Source organism: Petaurus breviceps, unplaced genomic scaffold (assembly GCF_028583685.1).
Source record: "Petaurus breviceps papuanus isolate PSGF00001 unplaced genomic scaffold, PetGlider_PUasm1.0 90702, whole genome shotgun sequence".
In the NCBI taxonomy this organism is placed as follows: domain Eukaryota; kingdom Metazoa; phylum Chordata; class Mammalia; order Diprotodontia; family Petauridae; genus Petaurus; species Petaurus breviceps.
In genome coordinates, this window is record NW_027187317.1 from 6,119,441 (window position 1) to 6,137,167 (window position 17,727).

Sequence of the window (17,727 nt, forward strand, 5' to 3'; positions counted from 1 at the left end):
AGGGAGAGGGGGAAAGAAGAGAAGAAATGTATGTCTATATTTATTTATTTATTTATTTTTCCAAAAGAAAGCGAGAAATCCATGCAAACAGAAACGTGCACATACCACGTAGGCAGCCGAGGAGAACCTGGCAGCTCCTCTCTTCTTCTGCCAAGTTATCATTGAGAAAACAGACAGGCATCATGACGTCCCGGGTCACAGGGAGTGCGGACCGACGCTACCAAGAGAAAAGGGAGGCGCCTCCGAGCTCGGGCTAGCGGCCGGCGCCTCTCGGCCCCTCGCAGCCCCGACCGGTGAGTGCGGCGCCGCTCGGGACCCAGCCCCGAGCTGCCAGGCCGGCCGAGCGCCCGTGTGGGCAGAGCGGCCGGCGCTGCCCGCCCTGGACGCCGGCCGGCCAGCACCCCCTCGCCGGCTGAGGTCGCGGGAGCCCACTTAAAGGAGGCGTGTGTAAGATGTGCAAGGTTCCTGCATGGGGGTTTGGGGGTGGGGGGGTGGGGTGTAGACTTTCATAGCCAAAGAAACCGGCTTCGGCTTCTTTAAAAAAAAAAAAAAAGAAAGAAAGAAAAAGAAAAAGAAAAAAACCCAACCCCTGACGACTCACCTGATTAACCTGCTGCAGTTTTGACCCTGCCAAGGTAAACTGGTCCAAACCCTTCTCATCAACATCTGGAGACAAGACATTTTGCATCTGGGGGGCGTTCTTTATTTGAAATCCCGGTTTGGAATCTCCCTTGCTCTTCACCCCCTCCCCCCTACCACCTTCAGATCTTGTCAATTTCACTTGCTTAGAGTCCCTTAAAAAAAGCACCCCCCCTTCAATAACACAAGCAAACCTTCCACCCACCTCTTGTCGACTTGCAGTGATTGCAAACCTGTGTGTGTGTGAGTGTGAGTGAGTGTGTGAGAGTGAGAGAGAAATCCTAATTCCATCTAGATATGTTCTTTAACCCCCTCCCCATCCCCCTTCCCAAAGAGACACTTGAAAGTGGCAAGGAGTAAGGGACAGAGTTAAGGCTACGGGACCTGGGCTTCTTTTCTTCTTGGCAGCGGTGGAGGCGGAGGGATGTTTGGGGGGAAAGGGTGATGTCGTGACTTGAAAACTGCTGTCCCCGAATGTGGATGCAGCTTTCTCGTGATTGCTACTGCTGTTGTCCTGAGTGTCTCCTTCTCGTCCTTTCCCCCGCCCCCTCCCCAAACCCTCCCCTTCCAAGGGGGATCTCTGAAGTTCAGCGGATCACTCGGCGGCCGCTGGAATTAGCTCCTCATTCCCCTCGTTCCCCACGCCCTGCCCAAGTCTATCAGAACGCCCGGGAGGGTCCAACCAGCCCCGCTGGGGCTCCTGGAGGTTCCCATGGACGCTGAGGGCAAAGCTCCCCCCCAATTCCCCCGCTTCCCTTCCCGCCATCCCTCTCCCCTTCTTCCTCCCTCCCCTTTCGGAATCTTAATGACCAATTCAGGAAGAGTCAAATGGGCCTGGTGAAACCCCCGCTTGCCTCAGTGTTGTGGAATTATTATGTATGTATGTATTTATTGTGCTTGCTTCGGTTATGTTGTGACTTGCCACATGGGTCTGCTTAGCTAGGGGAGCACGTTTGCTATGTTTGTGTTGTAGAATCAGTGGCCGTGCAATAAGACACAGACACACACAGAAAGCCAATGATTTTGCAAACAAACTAGAGAGGGCAATGTGGAAAGTTTCACCTTTTTCATTCTCCCCCCCCCTTTTTAAAAAAAGATGGTAAATTTAACTTATTCAGGGTGTGCTATGAGAGGCAGTTACCTGTCTACTGGTTTAAAACACTCCTTAATACTTTAAGGTCAAGAGCAAGAGACCTAGATATATTTCCATCTGTCATAATGGTCACAAAGTTATTTTCTCTTGTTCTAAAAGACTTTTTTTTTTGAACCTCAAGCTATCCAAAGACCCAATGGGAGGGGGCTCTGTGTGTGTGTGTGTGTGTGTGTGTGTGTGTGATGTAAATTCAGAAGAATCAAGAAACAAAAAGGAAGGAAAATCCTAATAAAAAGGGAGAGGAAAAGAATTGGGGAAGTTTCAGGATCATTTATGGCTTTGTTTTTTGCCCTCTAACAAGATGTTATCAGAGTGAATTCATCTACCCAAGAAAAGATTTCGTCAGTGTGTGAAAGAGGGATATCTGAATACTTCTCAAATTAGAGCCAGAGAAGGGGGGAATATTTGTTAGTTGGCATAAGAAAGGTACAAGGAGGAAGGAATGATGGAAATGAGAAGGCTTTGAAGAGTTTTTAATTTTTCTTCAAATATGAAAAGTGCCGTATTTTGATAAAAGATAGTTTGGTTGCCCAGATTTTAAAAATTTGCCTTTAGTGTTTAATTTTGTTAATTTCAGTTAAAATTCATATCTTTATATCATTTGATATTGGAAATATGCTTTTGAGAATGCTGTTATAGTGCCCATGGAAATATCCATAGGCCTTGTATATTGTGAAGTGATTTATCTAGTTAAATGACTGTTCCTTGTCTTTAACTTGTCAGTATGGCATCTAATTCTTTATGCGTATTATATATAGAAATCTGACAGGCCTTCTTTAAAGGAATTGTACAGTTTAAATATACAAGGAACAAGAAAGCCTTCTGATGGGTGCTGCTAAACAAAATAGAGCAGGCCCATCAATTAGGTTTCCATGTGTGCAGGACTCAATTTATGCTATACAATTTTTCAGAAATTAAAAGGCTACCACTAGAGTACCATGCCCCTATCTCCAACTGAGCACCACTTATTACTGCAACAGTATTTCTATATTAAGTGATCTTCAAGATATTTCATTTTTCATTTTGATTTCTGAATTTGAATCAGCATGAGAATGGCAGTGCAAGCAAGATAAGCTCTAACAAACTCAGTAGCCAGCTGAAGAGCTCCTAGGGAAGGTGGTGCTGAGGAGAGATCTTGGATTGTACTCGGTAACCTTGTTCATGGAGACGTTTCAGTTGTGACCAGAATTTTGGCAACAGCCTTGCAGAACTAATGGCCTTGGGTTTGAAATTGATATCTCTCTCTCTCTCTCTCTCTCTCTCTCTCTCTCTCTCTCTCTCTCTCACTCTTTCTCTCTCTGTCTCCCCCCTCTAACTCTCCCCCCCTTCTATAGACACTGTATGTTTCTTAGCTGCACACTCAGGGCAAAACTTTCCTGAAGCCTTATGGCATTTTCTAAAAGAGACTCATCCTTAGATTTGTGTGTCGAAAGAAAGAAATTATTTATGAGTCTCTTCTGGTGTTTACAGATATACTAGGTAGGAGTAAGTAGGAGTAGCTACAGTGGTCTTTTTTCCTCCTCTGCCTTAGGTGTTTGACTCTATTAGGCTTGCAACAAATCATAACTCAGGAGGTTTCTCGTGCTGTGCAGATGACCTATGAAATTGGTTTTAGCTAAACACCGAAAACCTCATTAGCCCAATGAGTGACATATGAGTCATAAATACAGGATTTTTCAGGACCTTGTTTTTAAAATGTTTGGAAAACTAGGAGGACAGGAATTTTTGAGAGAAATGCCAGAAGCCACATTAATGAAGAAAAACACTATTGAAATATTTTTGAATAATAGATAGGATATGTAATGGTCAACCGCGAGATAAAATTTTTACACAGTATTTTTATGGTTCTAAATTGGCTGCATTGTAAACCAAGCTTACTACTCTATTAAGTCATTATGCTTTTCAATTATTTAACATCTCTGGCCAGGGAATCTAGTGTGGTCTTTCTCAGTGCACATCAGAAATTATATGTAAGGTAGTAATTGCTTGTTGTTAGTGTGAGGGCCTTCTTGTCAGCAGAGAGCAAGGTTTAATTTTAACCTATCAGGACAAATCTTACAAACTGTGAACAGAGGGGGAAAATGATATGGAAATAGCCCCAGTCCTATAGAATGGCATAGCATTGAAATGTACCTAATACAATTCGAGATCTCTCACTAAGAAACCTTGACAGTATCTGCCTTCTAGGTACTGTGTGCATTTGGAAATACTATATCTCCATTTAAATGCAGATCTTCCGTTTTCTCTGGGGAGCAGTTGGTGAATCTTTCAATTGAACTGCTGGTATGAGAAAAACTAACTGAAGATTTCCCCATGAACAAGAGAGTTTGCTGTTTTGAAATAATGATTACCAAATTTCCTAATATTGTGATTTTATATTGATTTCAAATGTCTTTGTCAAGACAAAATAATGTACTGTTGGACTCTTGATCAAACAAAGCAACATTCTTTTGTCACCCTCATATGAAAGTTGTGAAATCATGAGACCGTTTTCTGTTCTTGAGTTTGTCTTTGCCATCTAAACAGAGGAAATGGACTGTGGAGGGGAAAGCAAGGAACTAGGACTGAGGCCACCTGGGCTAGGCCAATATTAAATGACTTTCTCTTTGAGCGCACATGAAGACGTCAGTCATATTTATCTTTTGAGTATGCCCAATGCCATTTAAAGAAGTCGTGATTGGAAGAGCCTAGACATAGATCTGGAAGGGACCTCAGAAGTCATCTCTTTTCACACCCTCATTTTACCTGCAAGGAAGGTGAGACTCAAGAGAGTTGAAATGATTTGACTAAGACCACATGAGTAGTAGTGACAAAGTCAGGCTTCTAGCCCAGGTCCTCTGACATCAAATCCAGCATGCTGACCCTGCACTATCTTTTGTCACACCATACATACCAATTTAGTAGGCCCTTACAAGAAAAATAACTTTTTTCACTCATAATTATCTTAAATTATTAAGATGAATAAAAGATAGTGTGGGGTAATGGATGGAGAACTGCTTTGGAAGCTGGGGAGACCTAGATCCACATCCTGTCTCTGACACATACTTGTTATATGACCCTGGACAAGTCATTTAACCTCTGGGCAATCTTCTGAGATCATAAATGACAGAGAAGGCTGGTGTGGGTGGAGAAAGTTTTGTTACCCTGGAGGTCCTGTGCCAGTGACATCACAGGTCCAATCTCTATCCCTATGAAAATGAATGGTTGGGGTGCCTAAGGTAGTGCAGTGAATAAAGCACTGGCTCTGGAGTCAGGAGGCCCTGAGTTCAAATCTGGCCCCAGACACTTAACACTTACTAGCCATGTGACCTTGGGCAAGTCACTTAACTCCAATTGCCCTGCCTTCCCCCCTCCAAAACAGCAAAAAAATTAAAAAAAGAAAAAAGAAAATGAATGGTTGCTGCCTCCTTAGTTCATGTCTACGGTCACAGTGTATACAGACACATATCCATCTACTTTGACCATAATAATTGGTATGATTGTAAGGTTCAAAAATGGGAAAAACAATTAAGATGTTCAGGAGTCAGGGTTCTGTTTTTACTTTAGTTCTAAAGGACCACAATCCTTTGTGAACTTAAGCAAGATATTGATCACCAACATCTCTAAGTGATTGACTGACTTTGGATCTCTGTTGTAAAATGTAAGACATGGGAAATTCCAACACCTTATATTTATTTGTGGGATCTGAAAATATATCCACATATTAACCTCTTCCTCCCCCATATCCCTATAAATAACCTTGACAGAAGTATAAAAAGGAGACTAGTTAATGAACTAAGTTAATTGTAATTAATATTAATAATTAATATGTTAATTGTAATTGAGGGGTGCAAGGGAGTTTTAGTTATGACACATATATGTACATATGAAACATAATTGCTTTAAAAAATATTTTAGAGACTAAAACTGAAGGTACAAATCTTATCTGAGGCATAGCAAAGCCTGAATATTATCATTTTGATGGCTATTTTGAAAATATAGGCGATGCAATATCAAAACACATATTCTTAGAGCTTCCCATTTAAACCAGACCTCACTTTACAAGGCTGGTTTTTATGGACTATAATATTTATATGCATGCTTGTTTATATTTATTAGCATAATTATAGATTATGAAGCTTGTTTCCTGAAAGTGTTAAATGATAAACTTTGGTATAAGTTGTATTTTAGAAGTATATTCACCTAGGGAGGTGATCTTTTTTTTTTTAACTTAAATTTTTTTTTAAGTAATGCAGCTACATGGAGAAAATAGAAGGGAACTTTTTATCTGGATTTCTTCTTTTCCTGTTGGGGAAATATAGGGGCATTTTCTTGTGAAGCATATATAATTGATTTTCATACATTTATTTTAAAAAGGAGACATAACAAGGAATCTGATATGATGCTTGGAATATATCTCCTTCCCACCAGTGTTCTTGAGGAAAATGTAAGGTTGCAGACATCATTTCATGCCCTGTATGTTTCCAAACATAAATCAGGGAAATTGTTAGTGAGCTATAGCTCTTCTTAGAGACTGTAGCTGTGGTATTGCACACAGTGTAAACACAGGCTATACATATATTTCTCAAGTTATTTTATGTGAAGAGATATCCAAATCTCACATTTTGTTTTAATAGTATAGCTTAGTTATTAGGAATCGATTTTCTATTTAGTATGGATGGCTTAATTTCCCAATATTGCAAAAATGGTAGATTGAAACCAATATAAGGAGAGAATAGCTATGGTCCCACAGAGAAGTAACCTTTCTGGCTTCAAATCCTTATCACTGACAGTGTCAGGCCTAATGTCCATGCTACAATAATTTGACTTTTAACTTAGGGCCAATAGATATGATAACCCAGGTGTACTTCTAGGGCTGCTAATGTGGCTAGCTGTGTGACCCTGGGCAAGTCACTCAACCCTGTTTGCCTCTTACCTAGACAGTTTTATTATTTGATTTAAGTTCAAACATTGCATGATAAACAGAAGAGTAGTTAGTAAATTCATTAATTTTGCCTCTGTTTATACTTCTCAGGAGGCTGGTTGTTTAAGTAGGACCTCATACCTTGATCAGAGATGGTAGCACATCAAAGTATGAGTCTAGCCTAGGTCTCTTATGTGAAATACATGTAAGTTTCAGAAATTCCTGTATCTAAACCCCACCTCCCCCCACCCCAGCCATAACCTTGTACCTACCATGTTTTCTTTGATCCACTGGTGTTCCTCAAATAAGACTCTTCATCTCCTGAATCCCATCCACCATGCCTGTAATACTTTTCCTCCTCTTTCCCCCTGTTGGCTTCCTTCAAGTCCCAGCCAAAATCTCATCTTTTACAGGAAGCCTTTCCTGATTCCCTTTTGTTCTCGTGCCCTACCTCTGGTGATTACCTCCAATTTATCCTTTATGTGTTTTGTTTGTATGTAATTGTTTGCTTGTTGTTTCCTTTATTAGACTGAGAGCTCCTTGAGGGCAGGGGCTGTCTTTTGCCTTTCTTTGTATATCCTAGCACTTGGCACAGTGCATGGCACTTAGTAGGAGCTTAATAAATGTTTATGGACTGACTGATTCCCCCAACTTACAGAGAGATTTTGTACCCAGAGTCTACTTATAGTATGGAAACAGTACTGGAAAAATAATACTGTTCACAGTGTTAGTAATTACGACCAACATAATGAAACTGAATACAAAACTTTTTTTTTAATCAGAAGATTTAGATTCTTGAGGGGTCTTGCAGATCATTTATTTCAGCCCCCTTATTTTGCACATGGAGAGAGTAAGGTCCAGAGAGGTTAAAGGACTTGCAACTAATTCCTAACGAACCCTAATTAGGAGGTCATGTGACTATGAAATGTTGGGGCAGACCTCAAACCCAGATGTTGTAACTCTTAAGTCAAGCACTCTTGTCCTTCATGATGCCTCTGGTTTCCATTGTCAGTGCTTGAGAAAAGATAGCTTCAGTTAGAAGAGGTCCATGGAGATGTCTGTGGAAATTCTGAATGGGACTCTTGGGTAATTTTCCAGGATATCAGAGGTATTGGGTTTTTTATTGTTCCTGATTTCACACATGTTAAAGCTAAAAGATCCCTAGATCTGGAGTTGTGAGAGCTAAATTCAGATCCTAAATTCCTATTTTGCCCTGTCACTAACTAGCTCTGTGACCTAGTGCAAATTTCTCAGTTTCTTCATCTGTAAAATGCGATAGATTAGAGCTCATCAAAAGTCACCCTCCTCCCAACCCAACTTCTAATGTTGTGATGAAGATGTTTTGATTTTCCTAGAGGCAGCTAAATGGGACAGTTAGATAGAATACTTGCTTGACCCAGAGTCAGGAAAGCCTTTATTCAAATCTAGCCTCAGACTCTTACTAGTGGTCCACCCCTGGGCAAGTCACTTAACCTCTACCTGCCCTGGTTTCCTCAAGTGTAAAATAGGAATGGGACTAATAATAACATCTACCTCCAGGGATTGTTTTAAGAATAATATTTGTAAAATACTTAGAACAGTGCCTGTCATCTAGTAGGCACTTAATAAAATGTTGTTTCTTTCCTTCTTTCTTTTTTCCTTGATACAGATACCTTATGAGCACCACTCTTAACAACATCAACCAAATAAGGCTCTTTTTATCTTGCAAATGGTACAAAGAGAGGGAGGGAGGCAAAAAAAAGGGAAAGAAAGAGAATAATTTTTATATGTCAAGAAGATACATATATGCATTAAGAAAGATGACCTGAGGTGGGATTGATTGACTTCTGTCTGAGGGGAAAGACAGAAAACCCAGTTCGATGGAAGGGGGCTGACAGTCTCACTGACTTAGCCTTAAGAGGCTTTGTGAATTTAGGATTTGTAACACAAGAAGAACATGTTTTTTTGGGATTATGTACATATTGTGGATGACCTCAACTTTTTAAATAGTCATTCATTTTGGAAACAAAAGTCTAAATAGAATATCATTAAATTTAATATTTGTTCTTCCCTGCTTTAGTTATTAGCCAGCATTTGCTCTACGACATCAACAAATGTTGGTTGACATCTTTAATTTGAGTTGAGACTGACGTATTTTTTAACAGAAGGCACTTAGAAGTAGCCATCCAAATGTCATTGTTGCAATAATTTTAAGGGATACCATTAGATCACCAATTATTATACAGCATCAATTGAACTCTTCAATTCTGGACGCTATATAGAATGCTATTCAAAGCCATTTTAATTTTTATATGTGATTCATGGATTGCTATCTGTCTAACCAGTTCCTATTCTTGAAATGGATCCAACTATATTGTCAGATTCTGGCCTTCTCTTCAAAGGACAAAGTTTGACACTTGATTGGCAGCAATCCAATAAATTTGGGCAGTTCAGACAGCCAACCACAGGAATACAGATCCAAAAATCTACTTTTTGGCTTCTCCAGGATTGGCTGTTGGCTAAATGTCAATTCATGGGGAATGTTGAGCTTAATTTATGCCAGGGGAATCAGGTAGTGTTCTGGAAATTCTTTTTGTAATTTAGTCTCATTGTTGAGTCGATCTTATTCTAAGACTCACAAGGTGCCTTATGGCCTGGGTAGATTTTGAATAAATAAAATAAACAATCTCTGAGGTGATTTATTATAAGCCATTGTTGAAAGCTAGTAAGTGTCCTCCAGCCAATGTTCAATTACTTGGGGGTAATGGAAAATATATGGATACTTGAAACCCAATACTACTTTTGTCCCCTAGTTTGATACCTCCATGATGCTCAAAGTTTGCAAAATTGACTTGTTTTTATTTCTTTTTAATTTGGCAGCTGTTTATTGGATGCCTGTTAGAGATCTAGAATAGTTAGAATGGAAGGAATGTTAGAGGTAATTTAGTGCAGCCCCTCTATTCATCTTTCTTCCCCATCTCATTTTATAGATGAAGAAACTAAGACCAGGAGAGGTGCCCAAGGTCACACAATTGGTAGAGCTGTTTTTTTAATTCTAAGTAGCTAGTTGATGCAGTGAATAGAGCACTGGACTTGGAATCAGGAAGACCCAGTACTTGCAAATCACTTAGCTCTTCTCTATCTCAGTTCCCTCATTTAAAAGAAAAAAATGGGAATAATCATGGCACCTACCTACCTCAAAGGGTTGTTGGGAGGATCAAATGACATAATGTATATAAAGTGCTTTGCAAACCTTAAGTGCTGTGGAAATACTAGTTATTATTATTAAGTACCTGACTCCCTCAGTCCTCTGTATTTCCCACTGTTCCCACTATACATTTTGGCAAATGTTTTATTAGGCTCTTGCCATGTACTAGTTCTTGGGCTGGTCATGAATATACAGTTACAAAAATGAAAAACCTTCTTCCTTTAAAGAGCTTACATTCTAATATATGATCAGTGATACTTGGCATGAGTATAGATATAAAAGAAGCATAGACCCCATCTTTGGTTCTTTTGGGGTTCATTGGGGGAAAAAAGTCAACATACAAGAAATAGTTAATTCAGAGCAAAAGGTGGTTTTGTCCAAAAAATGAGTCTTTGATTATGATGCTAATCATCAGTGGTATGGCAAAAATGAGAGACAGAGGGCTTGGATAATCAGCCTCTGAATAATTGAGAGTTGGCAGTGTTAGATATTATAGGTGAAAACCTCAGTGTAGCCTGATCCCTTTAACACATCCTTTTGTGGAACTGTCAGTTTTCCTTTCTACCCTTTGAAGGAAAATGCACAATAATGGAGAAATGCCAAAGTCTATATGAGAGGCTATACTTACCCATCATAGTGACTGAAACAAACAAAAAGAGGAACAGGTACCTTGAAGAGAATTAACTGGTAACTTGATGTAAGACTGTCATGGACATTGGGATCCACTTTGGTTCTTGGTTTTTTGTTTGTTTGTTTTTTTATTCTGATCTGCAGAGTTGACAACTTTTAGAGTTTTCATTCTATTTCATATTACAAAAGGCAACTGAAAAGAAAACTCCTCTATAGGAAGCCATCTTCCTTACTCTGTCGATATTCTGATAGCATACTTGACATAGTCTCATTACCGAGGCATTACTGAAGTGAAGTCTGAGCATCAGTAGTTCTGAATCATAGACAACAGCAATAAAAATGAGAAGCAACAGCAAAGCATTGTAGTGGTTGGAGTTCGGTCAGTCTTAAAGTCAGCAAGATCTGGATTCAAGTCCTACCTCTAACACATACTAGGGAAATGACAAATTGTTTAACCCCCTCAGGGTACCCCAGAGGTCTTCAAGATGAGAATTTACAGACCCAGATGTTGATCTGCATCAGTGGAGGGAGTTTCCACACTAGGATTTCCTTACAGAAATAAAGTCACATGTGGAAGGGAAGGAAGGAGGGAGAGAGGGAAGGAAGGAAAGAAGGAAGGAAGGAGGAAAGGAAGAAAAAAAGGAAGGAAGGGAGGAAGGGAAGAAGGAATGAAGAAAAAAAGGAAGGAAAGGAAGGAAGGAAGAACTTGATTTACTTGGAGTCCCAACTGCAAGGGGTGAGGAGATGGGGGGGGGTGCGAGGACAGAGAGAATGTAGAATTAGGGATCAAAGTACCCACAATTGTTGCTATTTCTTAATTTTGATTATGACGTGTCAGAATGGTCAATGAGAGGCAACAATGTGATATGGCTATCAGGAAGGCTAGTGCCATCTTAGTCTGTATTTAGAGAGGAAGACTGCCTAGGAATAATGTACTCTGACCTTGTCAGACCAAATCCGGAATATTATATTCAATTCCAGGTACCATATTTAAGGAAGGATACTGATGAGCTAGGAAGTGTCCATAGGGGAGCAGCTAGAATAGTGAAGACCCTTGAATTCCTGGCCTGTGAGAATTGGTTAAAGCATCTGTGAATGTTAGCCTGGAAAAGAGTTAAAGAGGACATGATAGCTATTTTCAAGTATTTGAAAGGTTGTCACTTGGTAGAGAGAGATTAGATGAGATTTGCTTGGCCCAAGAGGGAAGAATTAAGAATAGTGGGTAGAAGTTGCAAAGATATAAATTTACTTGATGTGAGGAAAAGCTACCGGACAATTAGAGCTGCCTCAGAATAGAAGGGGGAGGTGTTGGAATGTAGTGCATTCTCTCCTTATTGGAGGACTTTAAGCAAGACTGAATGACCCTTGCTCAGATATGTTGAAGAAGGGATTCTTGTTGAGGTGTGAGATGGAATAGCTGGCCACTCAGGTTGCTTCCAGCCCTGAAATTCTCTGATCCAGTGTATATAAGTTTATATAACAAAACAAAGAAAAAATGCACTTTACTGGTTTTGGACTTAACAAAATACTCTACCGGACTGACACAGAATGAATTTAGGATAAACTCTGTTATTGCTGTTGTCAAAGTCTCGCCTAACCCACCTGGTTCCATTTCCAAGGTACCAAGCATTTCTTCAGGTGTTAAGACTGCAGCTGAAATAAAGCGCATCTTGAGCTCCACTCACTCAACCCGGCACCTTAGACACTTTCCAAACTCCTCCCTGACCCGGGGTAAGTCCCGCTGGTTTGAATTGTGTGAAGTTGTCAAAGGTTGCTTTGCTCTCCAGAGCTTGGCACCAGCCCCACTGAAATGTGATGCCATTGGTTTTCAGTAAAGGTTCCTTTCTGCAGGGCTGCAAACACTCAGATCAGCTGCTACTGTGTATACACAACTAGGGAACAACCCAACCGGCACATTTAAAGCAGCCTTTTTAACCCTGAGACTTTCCAAGATCTCTTCCTCCCCCAGGAAGTTTCCTTTTTTTCTATTGTCAGACTTAGCACCGTGCTCTTGTAATCAGATCAGAGAGCTAGGATCTCTGCTGCACAGTAGAGAGGCTTCTTTAAGATATTTGTCCTTGAAACTGCACCAAACTCTTGGAAGAACCCAGAACCTGTAAGTATGCATGATTTAGGCAACAATAAATAGTACAGGGCAAACTGCAATCAACCATGATACAATATCCGATTAGCAGTGCAGGAGGGATTTTTCCAACGTTATGTTACCTTCATTTTCAATTCGTTGTGAGGAAACAAATCAATTCTAGCTTCTGATACAGTGACTTTGCAGTAGATGGGGTTGTAATATGTTTGATTTAACTATTTGCTCTTCTCGTTTGTCTTTTAATGTGACTGATGGGACCATCTTTGCCATCCTTAAACTATAGAAAGAACTTTAAAAAATGTAATAAGAATTATAATTGTTGGTCATGTCCAGTCTAAGAAATAAGTTAGCTTTGGGGAATTTTTTTTTGGTAACATCCAAGAAAGAAACAAATAGGCAGGAGGTTGAATTTGTATCATTTTTCCTACCAATAAAACATATTAATTTTGCAGCCTTAAATTCACTAGTAAAGAACATTCCAGTATTGTTTTGTCTTAATTGAATTCTACCCAGTGCTGTCTTTTCGGTGTTTTACTATCTTGTATTTGTCTGTTTAAGTTACTTTGCTGGGATTGCAGTCTGGTTAAACCTGTATTTAAGCACTATTTATATTCTAGGCACATCCGGGTAAAATAAGTGCTCAAGATTTTTTTTTTAGGTGTGTGTATGTGTGTGTGTGTGTGGGGAGGGTACTTAAAAAAGGATAGTTTTATTTACCCTTGAGAGCTGATGAATGCACAACATGCATGATTGTTCAGTGTAGACCACAGCCCCTAAGTCCCAGGTTCTAAGTCAAATCTCTATACCTGTCCACTTTTGCAACTCCAGATAATGAAAGCCTTGAGCTCTCTTACAATCGATGTTTAATATGTAACAATACTTATGTTTATAATATTAATTTCTCCTGGGTTAGCCTGATTGATAGCTGGATTGTGGTTTCTTAAGAGCTTGCTCCCTGAAACCCACACAAGAGCTGCATTCCATTTAACTAGTGAATGTAAAAACGAGTAACCATGGCTTCAGCCACTGCTAACTGCCGAGTGCAATGACTTGTTGTAAACAATACAAATGAGCCAGGAGAGCAGGAGCAACCAGACATGAAATGATTTTAATAGAAATTACGGTAAAAGGTCATGTGATTCTGTATCAGCTTATGTTGAGTATTAAAGGGAAAGTCTTCTTATTTTTGTTATTGTTTGTTGTTGTTTTTCAACCAGCTAGTTCTGTCTGGAAGTGGATAGCTCCACAAACTCGGCAGTTCCACACACTGAGCATCCTTGGAGGAGGGTGGGCAGAAGTCATTTTGAGGTAATCCTGGTAACTTGTGGATTTCCATGGAGTTCGTAAATTACTAGAAAGAAAAGAAAATCTGTGTATCTCCTGGATGGTTACCTTCAAGGGAAGCCAAGGTTAATTGTAAAAGCTACGTTTTAGTGTTTTCATAAGAAAGGTCATCTCTGCCCCCTTAGGTTTTCAGAGTGATTTTTTTCCCTGACCCGAACATCCTTAAAACACTGGATTGAATTTTTAGCCTGTGTTTTCTTGAGAATTGTTAACCCCAGTGTCAACCTCTGCAATATGGTAATAGGCACATGCAGATCACATGACCACTGCTGTCTCACCTCAAGGTTCTTGTCCAGCCAATTCTCTGCTGCCTTTAATGAAGCTGATTTTAACATAGAACTTGGGTTTTTCTAGACTATAGTGGGCAGTAGAAAGAGCACTGGTCTTGAAATCAGAAGATCTAGGTTCTGATCCTGGTTTTGCCACTTTCTAGCAAGGTGACCTTGAGGTAGTCACCTCTTTGAGACTCGATGGCTTTATCTGCACACCTGGGTATGGACAGTCTCCAGAAGTGACCATGACTAGAACATTTCATCACCTAGCAAGCAGCCTTGTGATAATGATGAGCCTGTCCGGGTTTAACCAGGGCTGGTTGAGTACTTGAAATCTTTCTTAGCAGAAACATTGTTACATAGGAATTACTGATCTGCATAAGTAGGAGTGTCCACTTTATGATGAAATCATGGATCCAGATTCCCCTCATCACCCCAAACTCAACCAAAGTAGTAGTTGTTACATATCAGAGCAAGATTTGAACCCAGTCTTCAGATGGACCCAGATGGCAAAAAACAAACAACAAAATACAAAGACTTTTCCTGTAATGCTCAATATAAGCTGATGCAGTAGCACATGACCTTTTGCTGTAATTTCTATTAAAATCTTTTCATGTCTGGTTGCTTCTGTTCTCTTGGCTCATTTGTATTGTTTACAACAACTCATTGCACCCAGGCAGTTAGTGGTATATAAATTCCTGGTTATTCATTCTTAACGTTTACTTGTAAAACTAGTGAACTAGTAGGTTTTGGTTCTGGTTTTTCGTCATTGGGCCTTTGATTTTTATCACTGTGGGAATTCCTGGTGTGGAAACTTCCTTCACCTATGCAGATTAAAACTCTTTTGTAACTTAATAAAGAGTTGCTGCCTGCGGTTTGTACTTGTATATGTATAGTGAAATAAATATATGTCTAATTCTAGACTTTAATCCAGTCTTCCAGACACCAAGGACCCAAAAGCGAAAGTAGTTAGTATTATCAGAAGAAGAAGATGAAGAAGAATGTATACATATATACACATGAGCACATAACAAATATGTGAACTCCCTCTTGACCAAGAACAAATTAGTGGTTCTTGCATCTAATAACAGCTCAATTCTCAGCCTAATGGTTTGTTTATTTATCTGATGACTTTGTCCTTAAGATGTCTGAGCATATTAAAAAAAAAAATGTGTGTTTGAATGCCAGCATTTCATTTGACAATAGAGGACTAAACAGAAATATAATTTACTACTTTGTAAAGGTATAAGAAGATCAACCTGGCATAGAGCAGTCAAGAATGGGGGTTGAGGGGAAGCCTTTAGGCCATCTGGAAATCTGAGTCACAAACAACAGGCATCATAAGTATACCTCAAAGAAAGAACCCATCTTCATGGATATATGCAATGTGGAAAACAGAGCACATGAACCAAAGACTGATGCTTGCCCTGCATTGGCCTTTTCATCCCCACCATCCCCTGAATAGATAGCATAGATAGTAGATAGCATCATCTTAGACAACAAAGAATAATGATATATTTATATGTAACCTCTCTATATAGCATATAAATATTTATGTGTTTATATATATATATATACACACCCATATATAGCGATGCATACTGTGTAATAGATTTTCAGTCAGCCTTTTTGTTTTCTATTATTATCTTCACCCTGTTAGGACTGATCAGCAAATGACAGGCATAAAACATTGAGTTATAATTTTGAAGCTCGGCAAACATGTAATAGCACCAGCCCCCTCCATAAACACTGGGGACAGCTAGCCTGACTTCGAAGAATGAACGTAAATGTGACAAGCAAGTAAATAGCAGAAGAGAGGGCTTCCTGCTTACACAGACACTGCACTGTAGGAAATATGACAAATCCAGCCAGCTTCAGCATTCAGATGAATTTATACATTAGATTGTAAGCTCCTTGGGGGTAGGGATTGTTCCATTCTTTGCACTTATATCCTCAACCTAGCACAGTCGGTGTCTGGTGAATAATTGGTACTTAATAAATACTTGTTGATTGATTGGTGTTACTTGGGAATAATTAAGTAGTATACAAAATAAGGGTCATTAAAATGCTAATGACAATAATTTGTATTTATAGGATGCTTTAAGGTTTACAGAATGTTTTCCTCCGAATAGTCCTTTAAGTTGATGACAGATATGATTATGTTCATTTTACAGATGGGGAAACTGAGGCTTAGAAAGATTAAGCAATTTGTCCAAAGGAAAAGGGAATAAACATTTAAATGGTGCCTACTATATGCCAGGCACTGTGCTACACATTTTTTAAAAACCAAATATCTCATTTGATCCTTACAACAACCCTGTGAGGTAGGTGCTGTTATTATTCTCATTTTATGGTTGAGGAAACTGAGGCAGACATAAGTTAAGTGACTTGCCTAGGATCATACAACTAGTAAGTGTCTGAGGTTAGATTGGATTTGAACTCTGATCTCCCTGACTCCAGGCCCAGCGTCCTAGCCACCATGCTTCTCTTAAAAAAAAGTCATACTTTTTAGTTATTATTATTGTTATCTAGTTATATTATTGTTATTTGGTCATTAATTATTATCTAGTTATTATTTGGTATAGCTATATCAAAATCATCCTTCCTAGTAATTATTGACTTTACTGTTTAAGACCAGGTCTGCTGACTCTAAAACCAACTCCCTTCCCATTCTGCTACCTGAGTACTCTCAGGTACTGCTACTCCTTAGCCCAGGATCCCAAAAATACCCAGGTAGTTCTCTGATGGTCAACAGGGAGGCAGGTCTAATAAATGAAATTGGACATAAGAACCTGCAATCCAAATACGCACTTTAAGAAGTTAATAACAAGTTAGTTTTATTTTTCTTGCCTTAGTTTTCTTGTGAGAAGATTGGGAATAAAAATGATTTTTGGCCCGAGATTCCTGTATTGCAAAGTAAAATAGAACCAGGCCCTATCGATGTATAATACATTTTTTTCCATTACACTGTAAGTCATACCATATAACGCTGTGTCCAGTGAAAGTGGGGCCTATGGGGTGTGGAGGTGAGTCATGGTTTAATATGCAACCTTGCTTTTGTGTAAAGGGTCACTTTCAGGTTCTTGTTAATAAGTGCCATCAGCCAGTTCTGTAAGATACAAATGAATAATAACTAGCATTTCTATGGCACTTTAAAGTTCTCAAAGCACTTGATAAATACTATCTTCTTTGATCCTCATAACAACCCTGGGAGAGGTAGGTTTTATTATTATCCCCTTTTTACATATAAGGGAGATAGAGGTTGAGACCTGCCTAGGGTCATGCTGTGAGTGTAGTCTAAGAAAAGATTTGAATTTAGGTCTTCCTGATCCTAGATTCAACACTTTATCCACTGTGGCCCCCTTCCCCTGTTCTCCCCTTCCCCACCAGTACCTCTAACTTAAAACTAGGTTTAGGATATATGTAAAGTAAAAGCTTGCTAACATTTAAATTAGAATTTTCTAAAAAGTGCAGGGGGCTATTTGAGATAGTGGG

General features: G+C 39.4%; 1 protein-coding gene and 1 long non-coding RNA gene across 9 annotated transcripts in view; one reads left to right on the forward strand and one right to left on the reverse strand.

Moving 5' to 3' along the window:
* Positions 1-1,121, reverse strand: part of LOC138144648 (uncharacterized) — an 8,147-nt gene extending 7,026 nt beyond the window's left edge. The window contains exons 1-2 of the long non-coding RNA XR_011163996.1: positions 602-1,121; positions 106-217 (exon numbers count right to left, since the gene is read on the reverse strand). This is a non-coding gene — a long non-coding RNA (uncharacterized lncRNA). The remainder of the gene's footprint in view (positions 1-105; positions 218-601) is intronic.
* The window catches only part of ESRRG (estrogen related receptor gamma), a 696,148-nt gene that overhangs the window by 40,545 nt on the left and 637,876 nt on the right, over positions 1-17,727 (forward strand). For 2 of the 8 annotated variants that reach the window (XM_069066035.1, XM_069066038.1), the window contains exon 1: positions 165-293. The exons of 1 other annotated variant lie outside the window; for it this stretch is intronic. The gene's annotated coding sequence lies outside the window, so the exon portion shown is untranslated. Of the gene's footprint in view, positions 1-155; positions 294-475; positions 636-1,443; positions 1,516-17,727 lie in introns of those variants that run through there. 5 more of the 8 variants (XM_069066030.1, XM_069066040.1, XM_069066031.1 and 2 more) reach the window with 4 other exon arrangements.